The sequence below is a fragment of the Notamacropus eugenii genome, chromosome 7 (genome assembly GCF_028372415.1).
Source record: "Notamacropus eugenii isolate mMacEug1 chromosome 7, mMacEug1.pri_v2, whole genome shotgun sequence".
In the NCBI taxonomy this organism is placed as follows: domain Eukaryota; kingdom Metazoa; phylum Chordata; class Mammalia; order Diprotodontia; family Macropodidae; genus Notamacropus; species Notamacropus eugenii.
In genome coordinates, this window is record NC_092878.1 from 8,277,477 (window position 1) to 8,298,744 (window position 21,268).

The following is a 21,268-nucleotide window of genomic DNA, read 5'->3' on the forward strand; positions in this document are numbered from 1 at the left end:
CAGTAAGAGGAAGCAGTAACGATTCATGTGTAAGAAATTCAGGGAAATGCAGGCACCAGATAGCTAGAGGAAACATGAAACAGAACACTGACAAGAAACAACCACAAAACCTCAGTAGGAAAGAAGTCATATGATCAGCAAGATGGCAGGGTATTTTCCTCAAAGCTCTCCAACCCAAAATCCTCAGAAAAAATAAATTATGTATGAGATACATGAACTAAAGCCAAATCTATATGAAGACATAGCAAAAGTTTAAAAATGCCCATGAAATAACATCAGAGAAATTAAAAAATTGACTTCCCTCTTGGTGTCTTTACTACCAAAGGACTCTGAGTCAGAGAGTATAAAGACAATAGGAAGGTGCGTAGGGTCCAGCTTGCCTTCATATGGATTCAGCTTCACTTATTCTGTATCTCATACATAGTTTCTACTTTCTGAGGTTTGGGGATTGGACAATGTTTAAGGAAAATGATTATTCTGACATTTTGCAGATCATATGCTTCAAGGTCCATGCACCACATAGTAGTGGCTAAGCTTGAATATCCTCCTTTCCATAAGAAATGGTGGCCATTGATTCTTCTCAGCCACTTTAGGGAAAGGCAACTAGAAAAAGGATGGTGAGAAAGTCCAAAAGTTTATAGTGTCTTTTGAATGGCAACATTAAAGAATATACATGTATTTCAGCATTACATGGTAATATTTGGCAAAAAAAATTAAAAAGATCATGTACTAGGGCACAGAGAAATTAAAAATAAAGCTCAAAAAGGAGAAATAATAAACATAAATTTTTATACTGTAGCCCAATAGTAATAGTAATTAACACAGATAAAATTTTAAAAGATATAGATTTAAATGGAAATTTAATAATGATAAGCTGAATAGTGGGTAGCAAAAAAAAGTCACTGAAATAGTTAATAACTTTGGAAGAGGTGAGTTGCTAGGCAAGAGAGATTCACTAGGTGGGCAGACTCGGGGCCATCCACCCCCTCACTCAACTCTTATCCCTGAGGATGGGAGGAAGGCTCCATATTCTCTGTCCATGAGAAGCTAGGTGGCTATCCTCTAGAAGGATGGGAAGTTTGACTTCCCCAGCCTCATCTCAGCCTTCCAGGCAGTACTGAACATGCAAGGAGAGTCCCAGGAGAGATTTAGGAGGGGCATATGGGAGAGAAAACTGAGGCTGTGGGAACTTGGAGACTCCAAGGGAGCAGTAGGTAGTTAAGGCACTGAGAAAAAGAAAAATTGAATCTCAGAAAAAGAAAGGATCCTATTTCAGTAGCAGGGCAAAGGAATAATAATAATTTATGTGGATCCTCTTCCATCTCTGAGATTCTATAAAGTTATGAAATCTTGTTGAGCCTTATCATTTTTTGTAGGCAAAATCCTCAACATTGACACCACTCTCAAAGAATACAAAACTGATGAAATGAACTTTGTGGTGGCTATGGTGACAAAACCCAAAGCATCAGCAACGTCAACCCCATCACCAGCTACCACTCAACAATCAAATCCTGCTGCTACTGCTACAGTTAGTTTATCTACAGCAGCATCTGTGGCTCAAGCCCTACCTCCTTCCCCTGCCTTAGCTCCCACCCCTACACCTATATCCTTCACTCTTCCACCAGCTGCAGCAGCTTGTGAACCTATACCTACCAGTGCTCCTAAGGAAGAGAAATCAGCAGAGAAGCCAGCAGAAGCTCCTGTTGGTATTAGCCCAATATCATCTGACAGTGCCCTGGGGGACTCTTCTCCATAAAACCTTTTTTGAAAATGCAACAAGGGCTCTTGTGACAGGTCAATTCTATGAAAATATGGTTACTGAGATCATGTCAATGGGCTATGAGGAAGACCAAGTAATTGCAGCACTGGGAGCCAGTTTCAACAACCCTGAGAGAGCAGTGTAATAACTTTTAATGAGTATCCCAGGAGATAAAGAGAGCCAGGCTGTGGTAGATCCTCCCTTCTTCAACACTCTCTCCCCCTTAATAGAGGTTAATAGGCTGCTAGCACAGGGGCTGCTCAGTCTTCAGTGGTGGCAGCAGCTGAACTTACAACAGCTACTACTACTATTACCACCACTATTGCTACTATTACTACTACTACTACTACTACTACTACTACTACTACTACTACTACTACTACTACCACTACCACTACTACCACTACCACTACTATTACTACTACTACTACTAGTACTACTACTACCACTACTAATACTACTAATACTACTACTGGAGGACATCCACTTGAATCTTTATGGAACCAGCTTCAGTTCCAGCAGATGGAACAAATTATTCTATAGAATCTTTTCCTTCTGCCAACCTTATTAGAGCAAATAACAAGACAAGAAAATTCAGTTACTGCAGCAAATCAGCTGATATTAAGAACATTTTATTCATATACTAAATGAAGCAGTTCAAGAATCTGGTGGTGAAGGAGTCGGTGGGGCTGGCAGTGGAAGGACAGCTGATGCTGGAAGTGGTCACATGAGCTACATTCAAGTAACACTTCAGGAAAAAGAAGCTACAGAAAGGCTAAGGACATTAGGATTCCCTGAAGGATTTGTGGTACAGGTTTATTTCACTTATGAGAAGCATGAAAATTTGGCTGCCAATTTTCTTCTACAGAAGAACTTTGATGAAGATTGAAAGGAACTTTTTTTAATCTCATACTTCACACCAGTGCATTGCATCAACTTTGTTCACAGAATTGTCTGGAATGATTTGGGCTCATATCCATAATACTTGTTATAAGGTGATAGGGTGGAAGGGCATAGAGGAATAATAAATACAGTGCATGTCTACTTTAGATTAGCAGATGCAGAAAATCTACACCATAAAATATTACACAACCAAAAATCAGTTTTTGAGGTAGTTCCTTCAATAAAACTATAGATAGTGCTCTTTTGAGTACACTCTTTTTATTGTACTAGATCCAGAAATCTAATGTAGTGTCCAGCTTCTTGTTTCTTTCAACTTAACATTGGTTCAGAAAGAGATTTTACTGCCTAGAATCTATAACCTTTTCATGCCAACACTGGATAATGGCTTTGTGAAATTCAAAAGATTTTTGGAGCAACTGTAAACATAAATGCCATATTATAGATGGTTGTTTTTATTGCTTCAAATATGTAAGAAAGCCCATTCTTTTATGTTAATTGCTGAAGGGCAGGGAAAAATCCTTTCCAATGAAAATCATTACTGCTATTTTAAAATTCCTTGGTCAGTGGATGTGAGACTTCTTCTACCATGATATAAGAAGCTATCCATCTATAAAATCTATATGGACGAAGTTTCTTTTTCTTTTGTAGCTCCTATATAGGCAGTTAACATTTTTTTGAGATTGGATGAAAATTCTTATTTCACGTTCTAATAGTATGGTTAGTTCATATCTTTATAGGTAATACTCCATTTCTTTTAATTTCTTGGTTTTGTTAGTATATAATCTTATGTATAGTTGATTCTGATTATTCTTTTCATTTACTGTCCGTTGCGATGTTTAACTTGCTAATATTTTTATTTAAATAATTTTATTTATTCTCTCTTTTCTATCATATTAACAGCTAATTGTTAACTTAAGGTTTATTTTGTTAGTCTTTTCAATTAGTCAGCTTTTAGTTTTATCATTTCCATGCTTTCTCCATATTATTTACTCCTCCTCTGATTTTAAGATTTCCTATTTTTGTGCTTATTTAGGGTTTGTTCACTTGCTAATTGTTTGGTTTTTAAATTGCATGAATCCTCTCTTTGATTTCATGTATGTATTTAGATGTATATATTTTTTTCTTTTGGGGACTGCTTTTGCTGTATCCCAGAAATTTTATACAGTCTCATCACTACCATTCTCCTCCACATAGTTATTTTTTAGGGGAAACTTATAGTTTTGTTTATTTTCATAGGAGACAGAAGGTAACAAGTGCATGACACAGAAGCTCAAAAAATCATTATCATCAAACTGGGCTAAGAATATTGCAAGAGATTACTTCAGGGAAAAATCCGTGCAAATTTCATCTTCCTATCCAGCATCACAGAGTCAAAATAAATTCAAAATTAGTTCTTTAAATAGTTAAATTTATGTTATTTCAAAATATCTTTAAGGAACAAGCATGTAGATGCCTGCCCCCTCTTAGAATCAATTACCAAGATTTACAAAGGGAAATGAAAATGGTAAGACAAAACAAAAGAAGGTTGACACTGCTATTAAGAGTGACCTTTTCACATGACAAAAGTTAGTTTGATTGTCTATTTTCCAAAGCTTTATATCTTACCAATTTCTATTTCCCAAACCTCTAAATAGGTTTTGCCTTTTTTTGTTCTAATGGAAAAAATGTTGCTATATGTGCTTTCTTTGTTTTTCTAAGAAAGCAATACAATGCCAATAGCTTGAGCTCATCATATACTCTCATATGAGAATTCAGTCATTGTATTTGTATCCTCAGTGCCTACCATAGTGCCTGGCACACAATAGGTATATACTAAATGCTGGTTGATTAATAAAAATACAACATTAATTTATTATACAGACCCTACCAGATGCACAGTAGGGGAATTTTTAAATATTTTTTTAAATCTGATGCCCAAAACTCACATTTATAAAAGGTGAATATTAAAAGTTTTGCAAATAAATACATGAATAAAAAAGAATCCCCTCCTCTCCACACTATTATTTGGCATAGTTCTAGAAAGGTAAGCAAAAGTGACAGTATGATAGAAAGCTGCTAAAAGGAGTAGGATTGGCAAAGAAAAGACACAATTACCCCAATCTGCAAAATATATGATTATTTATAATGTCCCCAAAAATCAGCAAAGAAATTGAGACACATAATAACGTCAGTAATGTAGTAGGATATAAATAAAACATCAAAAATTGTCAGCCTTTCTATAGAGCAAACAAAATCTATGAGGAAATAATAGAAAGGGAATTTCAAGAATAACCACAAAATGTAAATATATACATATGTGTGTATATGTCAGTCTACTAAGACACAGTCAAAACATATAAAAGAATTTAAAAGGTTCTTTAAAGAAAATAGTGACAAATTTAAAAATAAAAAGAAATTTACTAAAAGACTTCTGCCAAGGATCTAAAGTATAGGGAACACTAAAGCATGAATGTGATTGAAGCCATGTAGTATTCTGGAAAACAGCCATCATTATTTCCCATGAAATCTATTTGTAGGTTACGCATTTTATCTTTAAATAAATCTTTTCCTTTTTTAAGCATTGTAAATCACAATATTGAAAGGATAGTTGGTGACAACTTCCTCAGTGGTATGAAATACTGACATTTCCAGATTTTCTGAGTGGAGACAATGATCCAAAAGAATTGAGAAATTCCCCAAAATACCCTTTGAGTCATGTAGCAACCCCTGATAAAAGAGTTATACAGGTGATAGAAAACAGGGAGAAAGAAAGGCATTGAAAAAAACAGAATGGAAACAGTTTTACAAAAGACAGAAAGGGTATCCTTAATCTGTAATGGAAGAAGCCATTTGGGGGAAGAAAAAGATCAAGAACCTTAAAGGAATTGAGATTCTTAACAAAAGGGCATCCTAATGTGGGAAGGACCCAACAACCTGAACTTACAAAGGGATGAAAACAAGATGGGGTATTCGGTCCAGAAGTTGAGTTGAGAAGAAAGGGTCAAAGGAAAAGAGCTAAAAAGGAAAAATAAAAGGAGTCAGTGAAAAAGAAACCCCAGGATACTTTAAGAGTAGAGCAGTTACCCAGTTCACTGGAGGAACAAGATGGCAGCATAATGGCGGGTTGCACTTGCATTTGTTACTAGGGGTGGCAGAAACTAAGACAAGGAGGAGAAGAGGGAAGAGGAGGAAGGGAAAAGAGGAAGCCTCAGCAAGTAAGTAGCCAGGAACTTTTCGACACTTCTTGAAATAAATGGAGAGGTGTAATGAGGTATAATGGAACCAGAGTTGGGAATTACTTGTCTAGAAAAGAGACCACTTTTTCTCTCCAATATCAGTCAAATCCATGAACCTGATTAGCATCTAACCATGGAGATTATTTAGGAAAACAGATAATATTGAACCTTATCACTTAAATTGAAACTCCAAAAAGGAATGACTATAAATAAATTGATGCATGTTAGGAACAGGTACAAAGATTTGCCTCATGGCTTTACATACCTAGCTTCCAAATATTCAGATTTTAGGCAACATGTCCTGATAAATTTTTTTGGAAGAGTGAGCCTTTTGAGTGATTGTGGATCTTATTGAGAAGGCTTTGAGGTGTCCTAGAACTTGATACAATGAGAGTAATTTATCTGCAAAGAGGAGGATCTGGTGGACCTCTGGAGATTTAAAAGTGAAAGAAGACACATTTTCTGCCCTCAGGAATCTTAAAATCTAATGACTGATGGACAGAAATAAGATACGTATAGAAATAATCACAACATATTACAAAATTAGATAACTGTAAACAATTGGTTAAAAATGACAACTTCAAAGACTAAAGTGGTGAGTTCTTTGACCCACTCTTTCTTAAAGGAAGATTTTTATCTTACTACAATTCTCACTTTATGTGTATTCATTATTTAAATTTGACTTTACCTAAAAAATTCTGAAAGAACCCAATATTAAAAAGAACTATGTTAATTTTACTATATAGCACTGTGCTCTCTTGACTTCTACCCTTCAGATCAGCACAATCCCCCCACCAAAAAATAAACAAACCAAAATAAAAACCTTCCAAATAAAAGCAGATGAACTGAAGGCTGTTTCATGAGATCTCCACCCACCTCCAACAGATTAGGGCTTATTTTGAGACTTCCAGTGCTGGTGCTGAGAGAAGAGATCTTTACATTGCTGTGCCTAACCATCTTCATGTGTGGCATCCTGTTGGCTGGCCTTACTGTTTCTCCTCCTGCTCTTGCTTCTCTGTCTCTGCTACCCCATGGAACTCTCCAAATATGTAAAGTGAGAACTGTCTGTATTTATTTTTCATTGGGAAGATTCACTTGTGATTCAACTAAGTTTACTAGGTAGAAACTCTGATTGACTGTCATAATTTGATCATAAACCATTCTTCTGAGGATATTGACATAAATACAAAAGAATTCTTTACTTGGATAAACTTTCAATGATAGGTATCTCCTTACAGCAAAAGTGGATAATATGTCCTTCAAATATGCTTAGAAAAAATGTGGAAAGAATAACTTGTCTGACTTGATAAAAGTGGTTAAAGTGCTGGCACTCCAAATGAATGCTTTTAAAGAAGAATGGAAAGTCATTTATGATTTTTGTGTGTACAATCCTCCTCTTTTTTGAAAACCAAAGGAGTAAAGTCTTGAGATGGAAGCCAAAGGAGTAAACTTTTGAGATTCCCATCAAGTTACATAAATACTGGGGGTTTCATAGCAATCATGTCAGAAAAATATGAAATAGAGGTTGCTGAAAAAATCATCTGACTGCTTGAAGCTGAGGGAGACATTGAGGTGGAACAGATAGATGATTGGAAAGAAATGCAGTCAGCCTCCAGTTGAAGGAGGAGATTTCAATACAAGAGGTTCCTAAGGTCACCCACACTGAATTCTATCAGGGGCAAACAAGGAAATGAACATTGGGGTTTCATGCTGATGTAACAGCACCAATACTTCCATTAAAGAAAATTAGAAAAGCACAAGGAAGTCCATGACATTTGTAGTATTAGTGATTACTATCAAAGAATTATTCCTCAGAGTTTTAGCTATAAGTTTAAATACCGTAGATAACATGATAATGTGGGTTGAAAAACTCCTTGTTGATATGGAGGCCCATCATAAATGGGTTTCCTCATGGAAAAGAGGTAGTTAGTCTGCTGTTAACAATCCTAGAAAACTCTAGAGTTCATTTAATGAGAAAGAAAAGAGACAGAATGAGGCAAGGTTCTAAAGACCATGACAATCATGGAAAAGGAGAAACATTCCCAAAGTGAGTGAAAATAACGCAGATTGGGAAAAGTACCCTGACAAGTACTCTCCATCCAGTCTTGCAGTGTATGAAGCTGAACCAAGTTTGGTCAACAGACACTACCTACGCTAAAATCAACCTGCTGAAAGAGACAACCTAGAACCTGTAGAGGAGGAAGGCGTTAATCAAGGAGAAGGACAAGAGTTTTAGAAAGTATTCAAGACTCCTCTGATATCACAGAGGAGTTAGGTACTCCTGAAGAAATCAACAGTACTGCAGCTAATAAAGAGTTATCTGTTTAAACATTTAATAAATGTCAAGAGGAAAAAAAAGAATATACCAACTGCCTTCAAAGAGATGGAAAGAGTAGATTGCCAAAGGGAAGAACAGATAATATTAATGTTAGACACACAGAAAGCAAGAAATATGGTTTATGGAGTCCTGACCAATGAAGAACTAAATATAATTCCTGAGAAAGAAACTGCGACTTTAAAACATAATGAGACACTCTAGGGCATGAAGGTACTAAGTACAGGAGCCATAGGAGCATTATTCTTGTTTATTAATCATAAACCCAGTTTGTGCACCATCAACATGGTACTAGATTTGAATTCAGAGGATATGGATTCCGATTCTGGCTCTGCCCCTTGCTATGTGGTGAGCCTTAGGCAAGTCACTTGACTTCTCTCACCCCCATTAATAAGCAATCTCAATAATGGGATTCTTTGGACTAGATCGCCTCCAAGGTCTTTCTGAGATTTAAATTGACGATGCTACGAAATTCAGGGTAACTTTGTGCAAGTCACTAACTTTTCTGGATCTTAGTTTCTTTATATGTTAAGGAGGAGATCCAATTAGGTGATCTTGGAGATCCCTTCTAGCTCTAATCCTCAATGTTTTCCAAAACTTTTTCAGAAGTCCAACAATATGGACTTGAAATAGTCCTGGAGAAGGAGAAAGAGGCTTCCAATTACTGTATCTTAGAACCTGTAACTTCATCCTCTGCAACAGATGTTGGCACAGAAAATTCAATTCTCTTCATGGTGGTCTTTTTGTTTATTCTCATCATGAACGCTGCAGAACAAGATGACAAAGTGTCCTATAAAATGACTTTTCTTATTGCCTTGGAGCACATGATGAAATTCTCTGCCAGATCCTTTGTTTTCCTCTTCAAGGAGAGACTGTGAGCCATCTTTCAATTTTAGCCACTACCTCGTTCCGTTTTTTGGTTTCATTTATTATTAGAATGTCAATATTGATGTGGTTCAGTTCCATCAATAACATCCATTGGTAAGTCATTGGACAAAGAGCTCATATTTAAAGTACAAATGATTCACTTAATTTTCATTTGCAAAAAGCTGTGATTCTTACTGCCTTGTGAACCCCCTTATGAAAGTCACAGTCACTTCAGAAGTATACAGGACCGGAGGACATTTTAATTTTTTTCTTTATTCCATAGGTTGCTGTGAGCAAATAATTCATTATATATGGGTTAGCTTAATGGTGATAAGCTTCTCAGTAATTATCTAGGTTGCTACTGGGACAACAGACTCAGTTTGACATTGGAACAATAATTGAAACTTTCTCAGCGGATAAGCCTGAAACATTCTCCAATTTGATATTATGTGACTTTAATGTAAAGGTAGGCATGAGGGATGATAGCAAAAAGTGTGCTGGAAAATATGATTCATACTTAAGAAATAAAAGAGGTTAAGAGTGTAGAAACTATTAAGAAACCCAACTTTCATTTATATATCATGAATATATTTGTCAAAAAGAAAGTTGGAAGTAGCTGGACATATTGTTCTTTAAACATCACCACCTGTTCCCCAAACGACATTGATTATCCCATATGAATAGAGAACAAAGAGAAACCGGAGGGCAATTTGATAGTGTTTTTTTGTTTTGGGGGTTTTTTTTGGCGGGGGGGAGAAAGAGAAGTGAGACGATATTCACCTGCTTTTGTATCATTATGGAACTAGTCCAGTCCTTGTCATTTGCATAGCAAAATGGGAGGTTTTTTTTTCCTCACCATACTTTTACTGAGCTCCTTTTCAGTTTGAGGAAATACAGTTATTTCTTCCACATTGTGGTAGTTAGGGGCACAATGCCGCCATGATCTGGAAAATCCACGTAAAATTTTTGGTCCTCCCTTCATGCCGCAGAAGTCTGACTTTTTTCCTTTTTTCTTTTGTGGGGTATTTACAGTATTAAAAAGATAAAATATGTTTCTGTTATACAATACTATACATGTATTTTATGCATTTCTGAGTTTCTAAATGCTTTCTGTGTCATTTGCAGCTTCTGCAAAACTCAAAAAATTCCCATTTAATTTCTTATGCCAACTGACAATATATTGAAACTGCAATGAGGAAAGTCACAATGTGGAAGGTATAACTGTAGAGCTCGAGGGTCATTTGTTTCATGTGGGTGATTGTGACAAGAACTCAGAATTTAATGGTTTCTGACCATCATCAGATGAGAATTGAACTGAGCAACTCAGAGGTGACAGTTGAGGAGGGAATAACTCAAGACAATGTTCAAGTAACAGACTTGATCTTCACCTTCATATTTGCTCCCTTCTGCAAGTAGCCTAGCTGAAGGGGAAAGTTTCGTAGCTACTGGTTGCGACAATTGAGTAGAGGTGTAGGCTTCCCTGGTAAGGAAGAAGTTAATTATCCATAGTATGACCTAGGAAAGACTGAGTTGCAGGTGCCTCTGAACACCTTAGCACCTTAGAACACTATAGCTAAAACCTCAGAGGGGCAATAACCCTTCCCCTGGAGGCTTATTAACCATAGTCTCCCTAGTCATTCCAACAGCTCTCTTGGATACTTGGTAACCTTGAAGATAACTGAGTGTTGGGGACTAGCTAGAGCAGAGATCATTATCTAGCAATGTCCAGCACGGAAATTCTGAAACAAGATGGCTGGCAGGAAATGGACCAACTAAAAATCATTAGTAGGGACGAGAAGCTCCATAGCCTGAAAGGGATGCATGTCTTCTTCCAAAGTCTGTCCTGGTAACACAGGGTTCCCTGTGTGGCTACAACTCCTCTCTGAAGAGGACCTCTGGCCATGTGTATTTCCATGTATAAGTGCTACATCAATGATCCCTATGCATATCCCTTTATCCATTTGAAGATGTGTGCATTTGTGGAAGAGTGGACATAAGCTTTATAGGGAAAGAGTTATACTTCTGTTGTTTTCATTACTATGCTATTTCATTAAATGACTTTGTTTTAAAATAAGTGTATTCTTTGATTAGGAAAAGTAAATATGTCAGTGGGTGAGGAAGACTTGTAAGCTATGGTTTGCAGATAATCAAAGTTCTTGGAACATAGGGTAAATTTATGGGAACTCAATAGTGACGGAGAGCACGGTCTAACAGAAAAGACACTTAAAAACACAACTTAGGGGGAAAGGCTATACCAGACCTAGGACAAAATTGAGGAAAACCATGTAGAAGACAATAATATTGTATGTGATGAAGGATCATTTTGCAAAATATGTCAAAGAAAGGAGAATGTTAAAAGAATGGGCAAAAACCATGCGTGATTTTACTTGCCAAAAAGGACAATTGAAAAGTCATCAGTAACTACCAATGTGTCAATTTCCTCATCTTTATTAAATCTTTGTGAGAATTATCTACACATATTTTGAGTATCTGTGTGTGTATGTATACATATGCATACATATAGATATAGATATATACAAATACAAATACAAACATATTCTTGATAAAAAATATGAGTATAAAATAGTGAGGCTCTTGCAAATGACTTCTTTTATAGGAAATCATATCATTATATCTGCGCAATTGACTAGAAATGGACAGCTGGCCTTGTAGTCAGGGAAACCTGGGTTCAAGTCCTGCTGGCATATATTCTCTGTGTGAGCTTGGGCAAGTTACTTTTTTAAATTTTGTTTGGACTCAAACGCCAGAACACAAATACAGAAGAGAGAAAAGAAACAAAAACATATCACAAACTTAAATACTGGAATTTAAATGCAAAGTAAGCATGAAAAAAAAGGGTGTCGTGTGCATAGCAGAACATAGGAGAGGATTCAAAATATGTAACAATAAATTTTCGTTTCAAGAAAGCCTGTATGATAAATAATTCAAGTTCTGTTGAAAATTGTCGATCTTTTCTTTGCTTCCTTGTGAGTTTTATTTTGTTCTCTGCCATGTATGGTTTTACTTTGTACTTTTTTCCCTCTCCAACTCTCCCAAAGGCTACAATAAAGTTTAGATATGTTTCCCTATGGCTACAGATATAGACATACACATATATGGGTATACATACATATATAGACATACACTTTCCCAAACATATTCTAATCCAAATTCTTGTTTCTATGTTTGTGCATATCTCATTTCTTATCCCTCCTGCCTCCTTTACTTTACTTCTAACCCACTACCTTGTCCTCCCAGACTTGCCTATTATCCCCACCAAGGATCCCTCTCCTATCCTCCCATTTCCGTAAATCTAAACACCCTCTTATATCCCCCTTCATCTATTCCCTCATTCTCCTGCTAAAGATCCCTTCTTTGTCCTCTCCCCCCTCCCTATTCTCCTAACTTTTTTATTTCTTCTGAATTTAGAAGACTTTTATATTCTTCTGAATATATATGTATTGTTCCCTCTTAAAGCCAGTTCCAATGAAAGTAGGTTACCGGAACTACCAGCCCTCCTCCCCCATCAAATTCCTCTGTATCAATTCTTCCTCCTGCACATCATTTGTATAAAATAATTACTTTTTAGCTGCTCCTAAATGGTTTTACTTTTTAATTGAATATCATACTCAGGTTTACCCCAATTTTTCTTATGAACCACCCAATTATTAATAAGAATCTTAGACATATATTTTATATATATAAACAGTCTGTCCTTATGAATCCCTTATAATCAGTCTTTATTATGTACCTTATATTTCTCTTGGTTCTTGTATGTGAAATCTTCTATTAATTTCAGGACATGTTTTAAACAAAGTCTTCAAAGTCTGAGAGTTTATCAAATATCCTTTTTTTTCCCGTTCAGGAGAATACTTAACTTTGCAGGGTATGAAATTTTTGGTCAGAGACCTGGTGCTTTTGCTCTTCAATATACTGTATTCCAAGACTTGCAGTCCTTTAATGTCTCTGCTGCTAGGTCTTGTGTGAGTTTAATTGTGGCACCACCATATTTAAGTTGTTTTCATCTTGATCTTTTTAATATTTTATCATTGAGTTAGGGGCTTAAGAATTTGACTATGATATTCCTATGAGTTTTCCTTATAGGATCTCTTTTTAAGTGGTGATAGGTGGATTTTTTCTATTTCTACTTTCCCCCCCCTCATTCTAATGCTTCAGGACAATTTTCCTTAATTATTTTTTGTATTTTTGTATCAAGATTATTTTTTTGATCATAACTTTCCATTAGTCTGATTATTTTTATATTTTCTCTTTTTGATCTGTTCTCCAAATCTGCTATTTTCCTATAAGGTGTGTTACTTTCTCTTCTATTTTTTCACTATTTATATTTTGTTGAATTGTTTCTTGATCTCTTGTAATTTCTCTGGCTTCACTTTGCCCAATTCTCATTTTCAAGGTGTCATTTTCTTCCTTGAGATTCTGGATCTCCTTTTCTAATTTGTTGACTTTCATAACTTTCCTGTTCTTGGATTATTCTTATTTTTTTTGTTTTTCCTCCATCTCTGTCATTTGATTTTTAAAGTCTTTTAAACATCTTCTATGAATTCCTTTTAGGCGGGTGACCATTTGATGTTACACTTTTGGAGTTTCTTTACTTCAATATCCTCCTTTGAAGATGAATCCTGGGCATCTCTCTTCCCTTAACAGCTTCCTGTGGTCAGATTATTTCTCCTTTGTGCATTTTTTTGTGGTAATAGCTTAATTTTTGTAATCTTCTTTAGCCCTGGGGTATAGGAAATGATGCCTCTCCCTCAAATCTTCAATTCTGTCCTCTAGCCTGGAACCAAAGCTAAACTTCCAATCTCCTATTAGTGCCCACAGCCAGAAGCTTTCTGCCCCACTGCTTCTGCACTCACTAGATGTGTGCTGGTTCCTTCTCACCCCAATGCTCTTCACAGAACAGCTGGAGCTGGCGTTCCTTATCAGAAGAGGTTCCCTCAATCTTTCTGGGCTCAAATGCCCAACTTCCCTCATATGTGGGGGGAGGTGAAAGTTCCTGTGGCTGGGGCCAAGGCAGCCTCTTAAACCAACTAACCCTAAGGCTTGCCCCTTGTTGTTTAAAGGGCTTGCTGCTTCAACAATTTGCTGCTTGTTATTAAAAGGGAACCTATCCTGGAGGTGTTTGTTCTCAGTGTTTGCTTTCAAGGGGAGAAAACCTAATCCTGGGATTTTTCTCCATTTGTCCCAGGAAGACCCCCATTAGGCCTCTATTCTCATTTATCTCACCCAAACTATTTTAACTCTTTTGTGGGGAAAAATCTTGAGAGCTAGGAATTTGCTGAACTACACCATCTTCCCAGAACTCTGTCCACAGTAGCTTACTTTTAAAGTAAACTCTCAGTGCCCCAGACAAGTCTCTAGTGGTATAAATGACAGCACAAGTGCCAAACTGCACTGGGAGAAAGTTATAGGAGTTTCCTACATAAGTGAAATTGTTGAGATTAGGGAATCGTAACGATGAGGTTTGGGGTGCTTGGGACCCCAAAATACCAAACACTGGGTCCTGCTAAATGAATTCGACTAAAGTCTTCTTTCATCCAAAGTAAAATAAAGTTTATTAAAGGTTCACCATGTTGGATTGACTCTTAAGGAGCCTAAGCATTTAGGGCCAGATAGAATCTCAGGCAGACAGAGTCAGAGCTTGATTGAATCTGAGCACCTTCATGGAGGCAAGTTGGAATTCATATACAGAAAGACTGTGGGAAAGATCTAGAGGTAGTCTAGCAGTCTGGGAGAAGCATCTAAGGACAATCTCAATGAGACTAGGGTAACTAGTAATGTAATCCAGGATGGGAAACAGCTAAAGGCAATTGAGATGTATAAAACAATAGAGGGCTTGGGTGGGAAGCAGGTGGGGCAATCCAGAGGCAACTGACAATGGAGGACCAGGCTAGATTAAAGGTAACAGATTTGAGTATGAAAGCTCAGATTAAGTGGGAATGATGGGGTGCTTTGGTACATGTGCTTGGACCCCAATTCTAAAATCACATTTGTCTTTAAAAGTCACATTTCTCCCCAGCCTCAAAATACTACTCCAGGCAGTTTCTCCCCAGCCCAAGGACACAGCCTGTTGGGACAACAACCATTATCTCCCTTCTGATACAGCAGCCAGCTGCACCTATAGAAGTTATTAGTCTGAACCAGCTGTGTATTGACTGAATGAGCTGTGAACTGGGTCATTACAACATTTACTACTCACTGACCAATCAGATATATTCTAGACTTAGATATACATATCCTCCCTTATATTTATCTTGTCTGATAAGACATTGATGAGAGCAACCTGATGTTTCTGAGTCAGTCCTGATCATTAGTTGACTTAGTGACACTGTAGGCCTAAAACTATACCTCCAGGTAGGTGCCCTGACTTCGGCCATTTCCTGATGAAATCTCAGTAAAATACCTGCACAGTAGACAACAAAAGTGCATGCTCTTTTAAGAACTAATCACTTCTTAACCACTCCCTAATACCACCCCAAAACACCTAGTTAGCATATTTGGCACATGTTTCACTCTAGAATATCGTACATAAACTTTCCCTGCACCCTTCTAAGGTTGCAGGTTCCCTAAGAACTCTTGCCCACTGAAAAGCTTAATAAATCTTTACCTTGACCTCAACAATGTTTGAATCTGTGAATTCCTTCCAGTTGACCTGCCCCTGGTACCCCAGTCTTTGGGTCTCACTCCCCACTTCTAACCCTCATCAGGAAGCTTCAAGGGGTGTTCAAGGAGGTTCCCAGAGTCTGTACCCCCTCAAAATCATGTCTAATCAAAATTAGCTAAAAGGTACAGAGGATAAAGGATCCCACCTGGTTCACTTTTGTTGACCAAAACCAAACAAACAAAAAAGCACTATTTGGTTAGGTAGAGCAAAACATAATCTTAAAAGTTCTCCAGTAAGCAGGATCTCATATGGAAGTTAAGATTTTACAAGATCCCTTAATAAATGCAGTCATAGAGATAATTCTATTTAGTGATCCTCTAATTATTAATGTCAAGCAAGAAATAAAACAGGAAGATGTGCGCACTGAAGGTGTTTATCACTGTCATGGAGAATGTTCTCTGTAGCAACCAAATGGAAGGGGGATCCCCTACTGATGGTGAAATCAACTATATTTTCCTGTTTGCAGATGGAATTTTGCTGATTACATAAAAGTCCAAAATATAATTGGGACTGCTCAGTGAGATCTGTGATTACGCAAAATATATTAACCTAAAACTCTTGCATGAAAAATTAGCCAAATGAAAATTGCCCTTCTGCCTAGGAAATACAGTGAGCACATAAGGGCCTTTTCCTAGAATATTGAGTTGGTTGAGAATTGAAACGAAACCCATATTTTAAAAAAGGGGAGGGAGTGAAGATGAGACTTGCAAAGTTCTGTTCAGTCCCAAAGAGTTATTCATTTTGATCACATAAAATCAATAGCTCAATAATTTTTAAATTATCTCTCCTGGTTCTATTTTCTAGGTTAGTTGTTTTTCAAATCAGATTTTTCACATTTTCTGCTATTTTTTCATTCTTTTGGTTTTGTTTTATAATTTCTTGATTTTTCATAAAGTCACTAGCTTCTATCTGCTCCATTCTAATCATTCAGTGAGCTTCTGGACATCTTTTTCCATCTGGCATTCTTCTCTTCATTGGGTTTTTGGATCTCTTTTGTCATTTAGGTTAGTCTATTTTTACAGTGTTATTTTCTTCAGCATTTTTGGGGTCTCCTTTAGCAAGCAGCTGACTCATTTTTCATAATTTTCTTGCATCACTCTCATTTCTCTTCCCAATTTTTGCTCTACTTCCCTTAATTGATTTTCAAAATCATTTCTGAGCTCTTCCATGGTCTGAGACCAATTCATATTTTTCTTGGAGACTTTGGATGGAGGAACTTTGATTTTGTTGTCTTCAGTTTGCATGTTTTGGTCTTCCTTCTCACCAAAGTAAGATTCTATAGTCTGATTCTTTTTTCAGTTTTTACTCATTTCACTAGTCATATACTCAACTTTTGAGCTCTTTGTCAAGGTAGATCTCTGCTTCCAGTTGGGGTAGCATGTGTACTGTCAGCCATTTGATTCCCCCACAATGTATGGGCTTAGAGCTCCAGAAACAGTTGCTGTCTCTGTCCCTAGTGCTGTGGCTGCTGCAGGTTCCTCTGCCCCTTTTCCCCTCTGCTGCCCTAGGGCCGGGGCTGGATCACACTGGTCCCACAGGCTTTTTCCACTGACTTTTCAGTTTTTCCTAGGCGTTTTGGGGTCCTGAAGTCTGGAAACTGCCACAGGTTTGAGAGATTCAGTCTCCCAAAGACTTGCTCAGGTCCTGTCTGTGCTGGACAGGGCCATGCCTCCTGCATGGCACAATAGACACATCTTGCCAACCTTCCAAGCTAAATTGGGCTAGAGATTTGCCTCACTCTGTCATTCTGTGGGTTCTGCAGCTCCAGAATTTGTTTAGAGCCATTTTTTAAAGGTATTTGACTGGGCTTGGAGGGCAGTCTCTAGAAAGTACATGCTGTTACTCTGCCATCTTGGCTCCACCCCCAAAAAAGTATTCTTTTTGTTGAAGGTGGGAGCAGATGGAGTCAAGGTAGTAGGCAAAGGGGTGAGAATGGTAGGGATTTTCTCCATAGGAAAAGAATATTCTGAATAGAAAGAATAAGGAAAACAGAGACAGTATGATGCAGAGGAAAAAGTTCTGGGGTAAGAGAAGCTAAGTTCAAAAATCCCAGTTCTGCCTCTTATACTGTCTGTGCAAGTTATTTAATCTCTCTAAGTCTGAATTTCCAGATCTGCTAAATGAGAAGAAGTAGGGTTGCCTACATACACTTCAAGGTCCTTTCCAACCTTATATCTGGAATACTTTGAACACAGTCTCTCTTAAAAGGACCATCTCCCCACCATGGCATCCATACCCAAGCATAGAAGGAAGACTAAAGGAAAAGGGCAAGACAACCCAAGATTTCTCTACTAGTAGTAGCATTGTTTCTGATTATTTCCAACAAAGACTGAAAGACAGAAAACCCTGAAAGGGCAAAAACTCAGACCACCAAGAGAAAAAAATAAATGTCAGCTGCTAGGGGGTAAGGTAAGAGGAAAGATGTGAGTAACATCGTCCTTCCCACCCAGAGACCCTAAAGTCCAAAGGCAGTGAAATGATGGTGACAGAATTGAAGGTGGGAAGGGATTTTTGATCACTGTCCAATCACTTTCTTTCTTTCTATATTGGTCATATTGTGAAAGAAAACACAGACCAGGGGAAAAATACCATAAAAAACTGAAAAATACTATATTTTGATCTGTATTCAGTTCCTTCTCTGGAAGTAGACAGAATTTTTCATTATGAGTCTTTAGAAATTGTCTTAGATCATTGTGTTGCTGAGAATAGCTAAGTCATTCATAGTTAATCATTTCACAATATTTCTCTTGCCCTGCACAATGTTCTCCTGGTTCTACAAAATTCACTTTTCATCAGTTCATGTAAATCTTTCCAGGTTTTCCTGAAATCACCTTGCTTGTCATTTCTTATAGCAAAATAATATGCCATCAAAATCATGTACTACAAATTGTTCAGCTACTCCCCAATTGATGAGCATCCCCTCAATTTCCAATTTTTTGCCACCAGAAGAAGAGCTGCTATAGAATGGTTTTTTGTACATATGGGTCCTTTCCCTTTTTTTATTTCTTTAAGATATAGACCTAATAGAACCATTGCTGGGTCAAAGGGTATGCACAGATTTATAGCCCTTTGAGCATAGTTCCAAATTGCTCTCCAGAATGGTTGGGTCAGTTCACAATTCCACTAAAAATGCATTTATGTCCCAACTTTCCCACATTCCCTCCAACATTTATCTTTTTCCTTTTCTGTCGTATTAACCAATCTGATATGGGTAAGATGATACCTCAGAGTTGTATTAATTTGCATTTATCTAATCAATCATGATTTAGAAGATTTTTTCACATGATTATAGGTACCTTTCATTTCTTCATCTGACAATTACCTTTTCATATTCTTTGACCATTTATCAGTTGGGGAATGGCTAATATTCTTATAAATTTCCATCAATTCTCTATATATTTGAGAAATGAGGCTTCTATCAGAGAGACTTGCTGTAAAGAAATTTTATCTGAGTTTTCTTTTTCTTTTAATCTTGGCTGCATTAGTTTTGTTTGTACAGAAACTTTTTAATTTAATGTAATCAAAATCTGTTCCCTGTCTCTTGTTTGGTTGTAAATTCTTTTCTTATCAATTGATATGCTAAGTAAACTATTTCATGATTTCTTAATTTGCTTGCAGTATCATCCTTTATGTCTAGAAATGTTTGAGATCTAGTACAGCTAGGCCACCTACCTTCACTTTTTTTTTTCATTAATTCCCTTCATATTCTTGATCTTTTGTTCTTCCAGATGAATTTTATTTTTTTCTAGCTCTATAAAACAACTTTTGGTACTTTGATTGGTAGGGCTCTGAATAAGTAAATTCATTTAGGTAGAACTGTCATTTTTATTATATTGATTCAGCCTATGCATGGACAATCAATATTTTTCCAATTGTTCAGATCTGACTTTATTTGTGTGAAAAGTATTTTTTAACGTATTCCTGTAGCTCCTGGGGTTGTCTTGGCAGATAGTATTTAATCAATCTCTATGCTGGTAGATTTAATAGAGGAGATATGTAATTGGAAAAGGAGGTAGGTCAATCGTAGCGTAAGTTAGAGGTAACAGATGAACAACTCAACCCATATATTCAAGAAAGATACGAAGACCTATAGGAAGGTTTAAGCCATTGGTTAGAGCCAGGGAAAAACATGAACAAGAATCACACAGAAACATAAGTGAGCTATGATTGTATTGATTAAAGAAAACATCCACATCAACAAATTGATGGCTCCATTGAAATATTGAAATATTCAAGAAACCCGCACCTAACATAGATCTTCATGTAGTTACTATTTAAAAAAAACAAACAAACAAACCTCTTTTGATGCATGGTGTACCTAGAGAGAAAAATTGTGTGTGTGTGTGTATACATATACACACATATATACATATATGTGTATGTTTACACACACACACACACACATTCTGGAGAATCAAGAATCACACAGAAGCAGAGATCACAACCCAAGAAATAGGATGCATTATCAAGCAGGGTAGTGGTACAATCAGAACTAATGATTTAGAGCTGACTATTCCAAAGAAAAAGAAAGTCACTTATTACAAACTTTTGATTACTTGCTTTTGGGGGAGAAAGTTGTACAGGGATTGTTGTCCATTGTGTTATTAAATGGAGACAAGGAAGGTATTAGAAACCAAAACCCAATGAAATTATTCAACACAAAAAAGAAATCCTTTGCATGAGCCCTCTTACACAAAATGTAGAAAGCAACAGACAGAATGCTAATGGTGTAGTGGAAAGAGAACTAGCCTAGAGTCAGAAAACATTGGTGTGAGTCCTACCTCCATCCTTAAGCTGTGTGAATATGTGTAAGTAGCTTAATCTCTCAGAGCCTTACTTTCCCCATGTGTAACATAAAGATAATAAAACCTTCCTTATATTTATCACAAGGTTGTTGTGAGAATCAAATGAAAGCATTCTGAAGACTGTAAGACCTACCATAGATAAAATAGGATGATAGATGAGATATAGAGTTTTGAGGAGGAAAAGAGTCTACTTTTGTGGTTACTTTAAGAAAAAAGCACTGGGTATGTCCTGAGCAGAATCAAAGAAAGTACAAGAAGGAATCTTCACGGAATCCCATTCTAGTGATCTGTCCAGCTCTGGCCTATTTCTCCTTCTTTATGTTTTGTCTCATCTTCCTACCATGCCCCACTTTGCCCTTTGGCCCCAATGTGTCAGGAATTGTAAAGTAAAGAACAATTCCCTTGCTATTCCCCAGTCCCTGTCCAATCATAGACTCTGTTCTCCCTATTCTACCTCTTGCAGAAAAGGAAATGGAGAAAAAGGGATCATTATTAATTAATAATAATGAAGATGATGATAATGGTGATGATGAGGATCTCTCACCACTTTACCAAGGTCAGAGTCTCTTCACTATACTGACATGAATTATGCCTCTTTGTTCAGAATATTATTGACAGAGAAAAGGATTAATATGAAGCTATTTGGGCACCCATTCATTCCAAGGAAGAAAACCAAATTAAAAACTTCTCCATAACTAACAA

General features: G+C 36.9%; 1 pseudogene; it reads left to right on the forward strand.

Annotated features, from left to right (window-relative positions):
- The first annotated feature begins 1,375 nt into the window (after nucleotides 1-1,375).
- On the forward strand, nucleotides 1,376-2,648 carry LOC140514044 (UV excision repair protein RAD23 homolog B-like; annotated as a pseudogene).
- The last annotated feature ends 18,620 nt before the right edge of the window (nucleotides 2,649-21,268 follow it).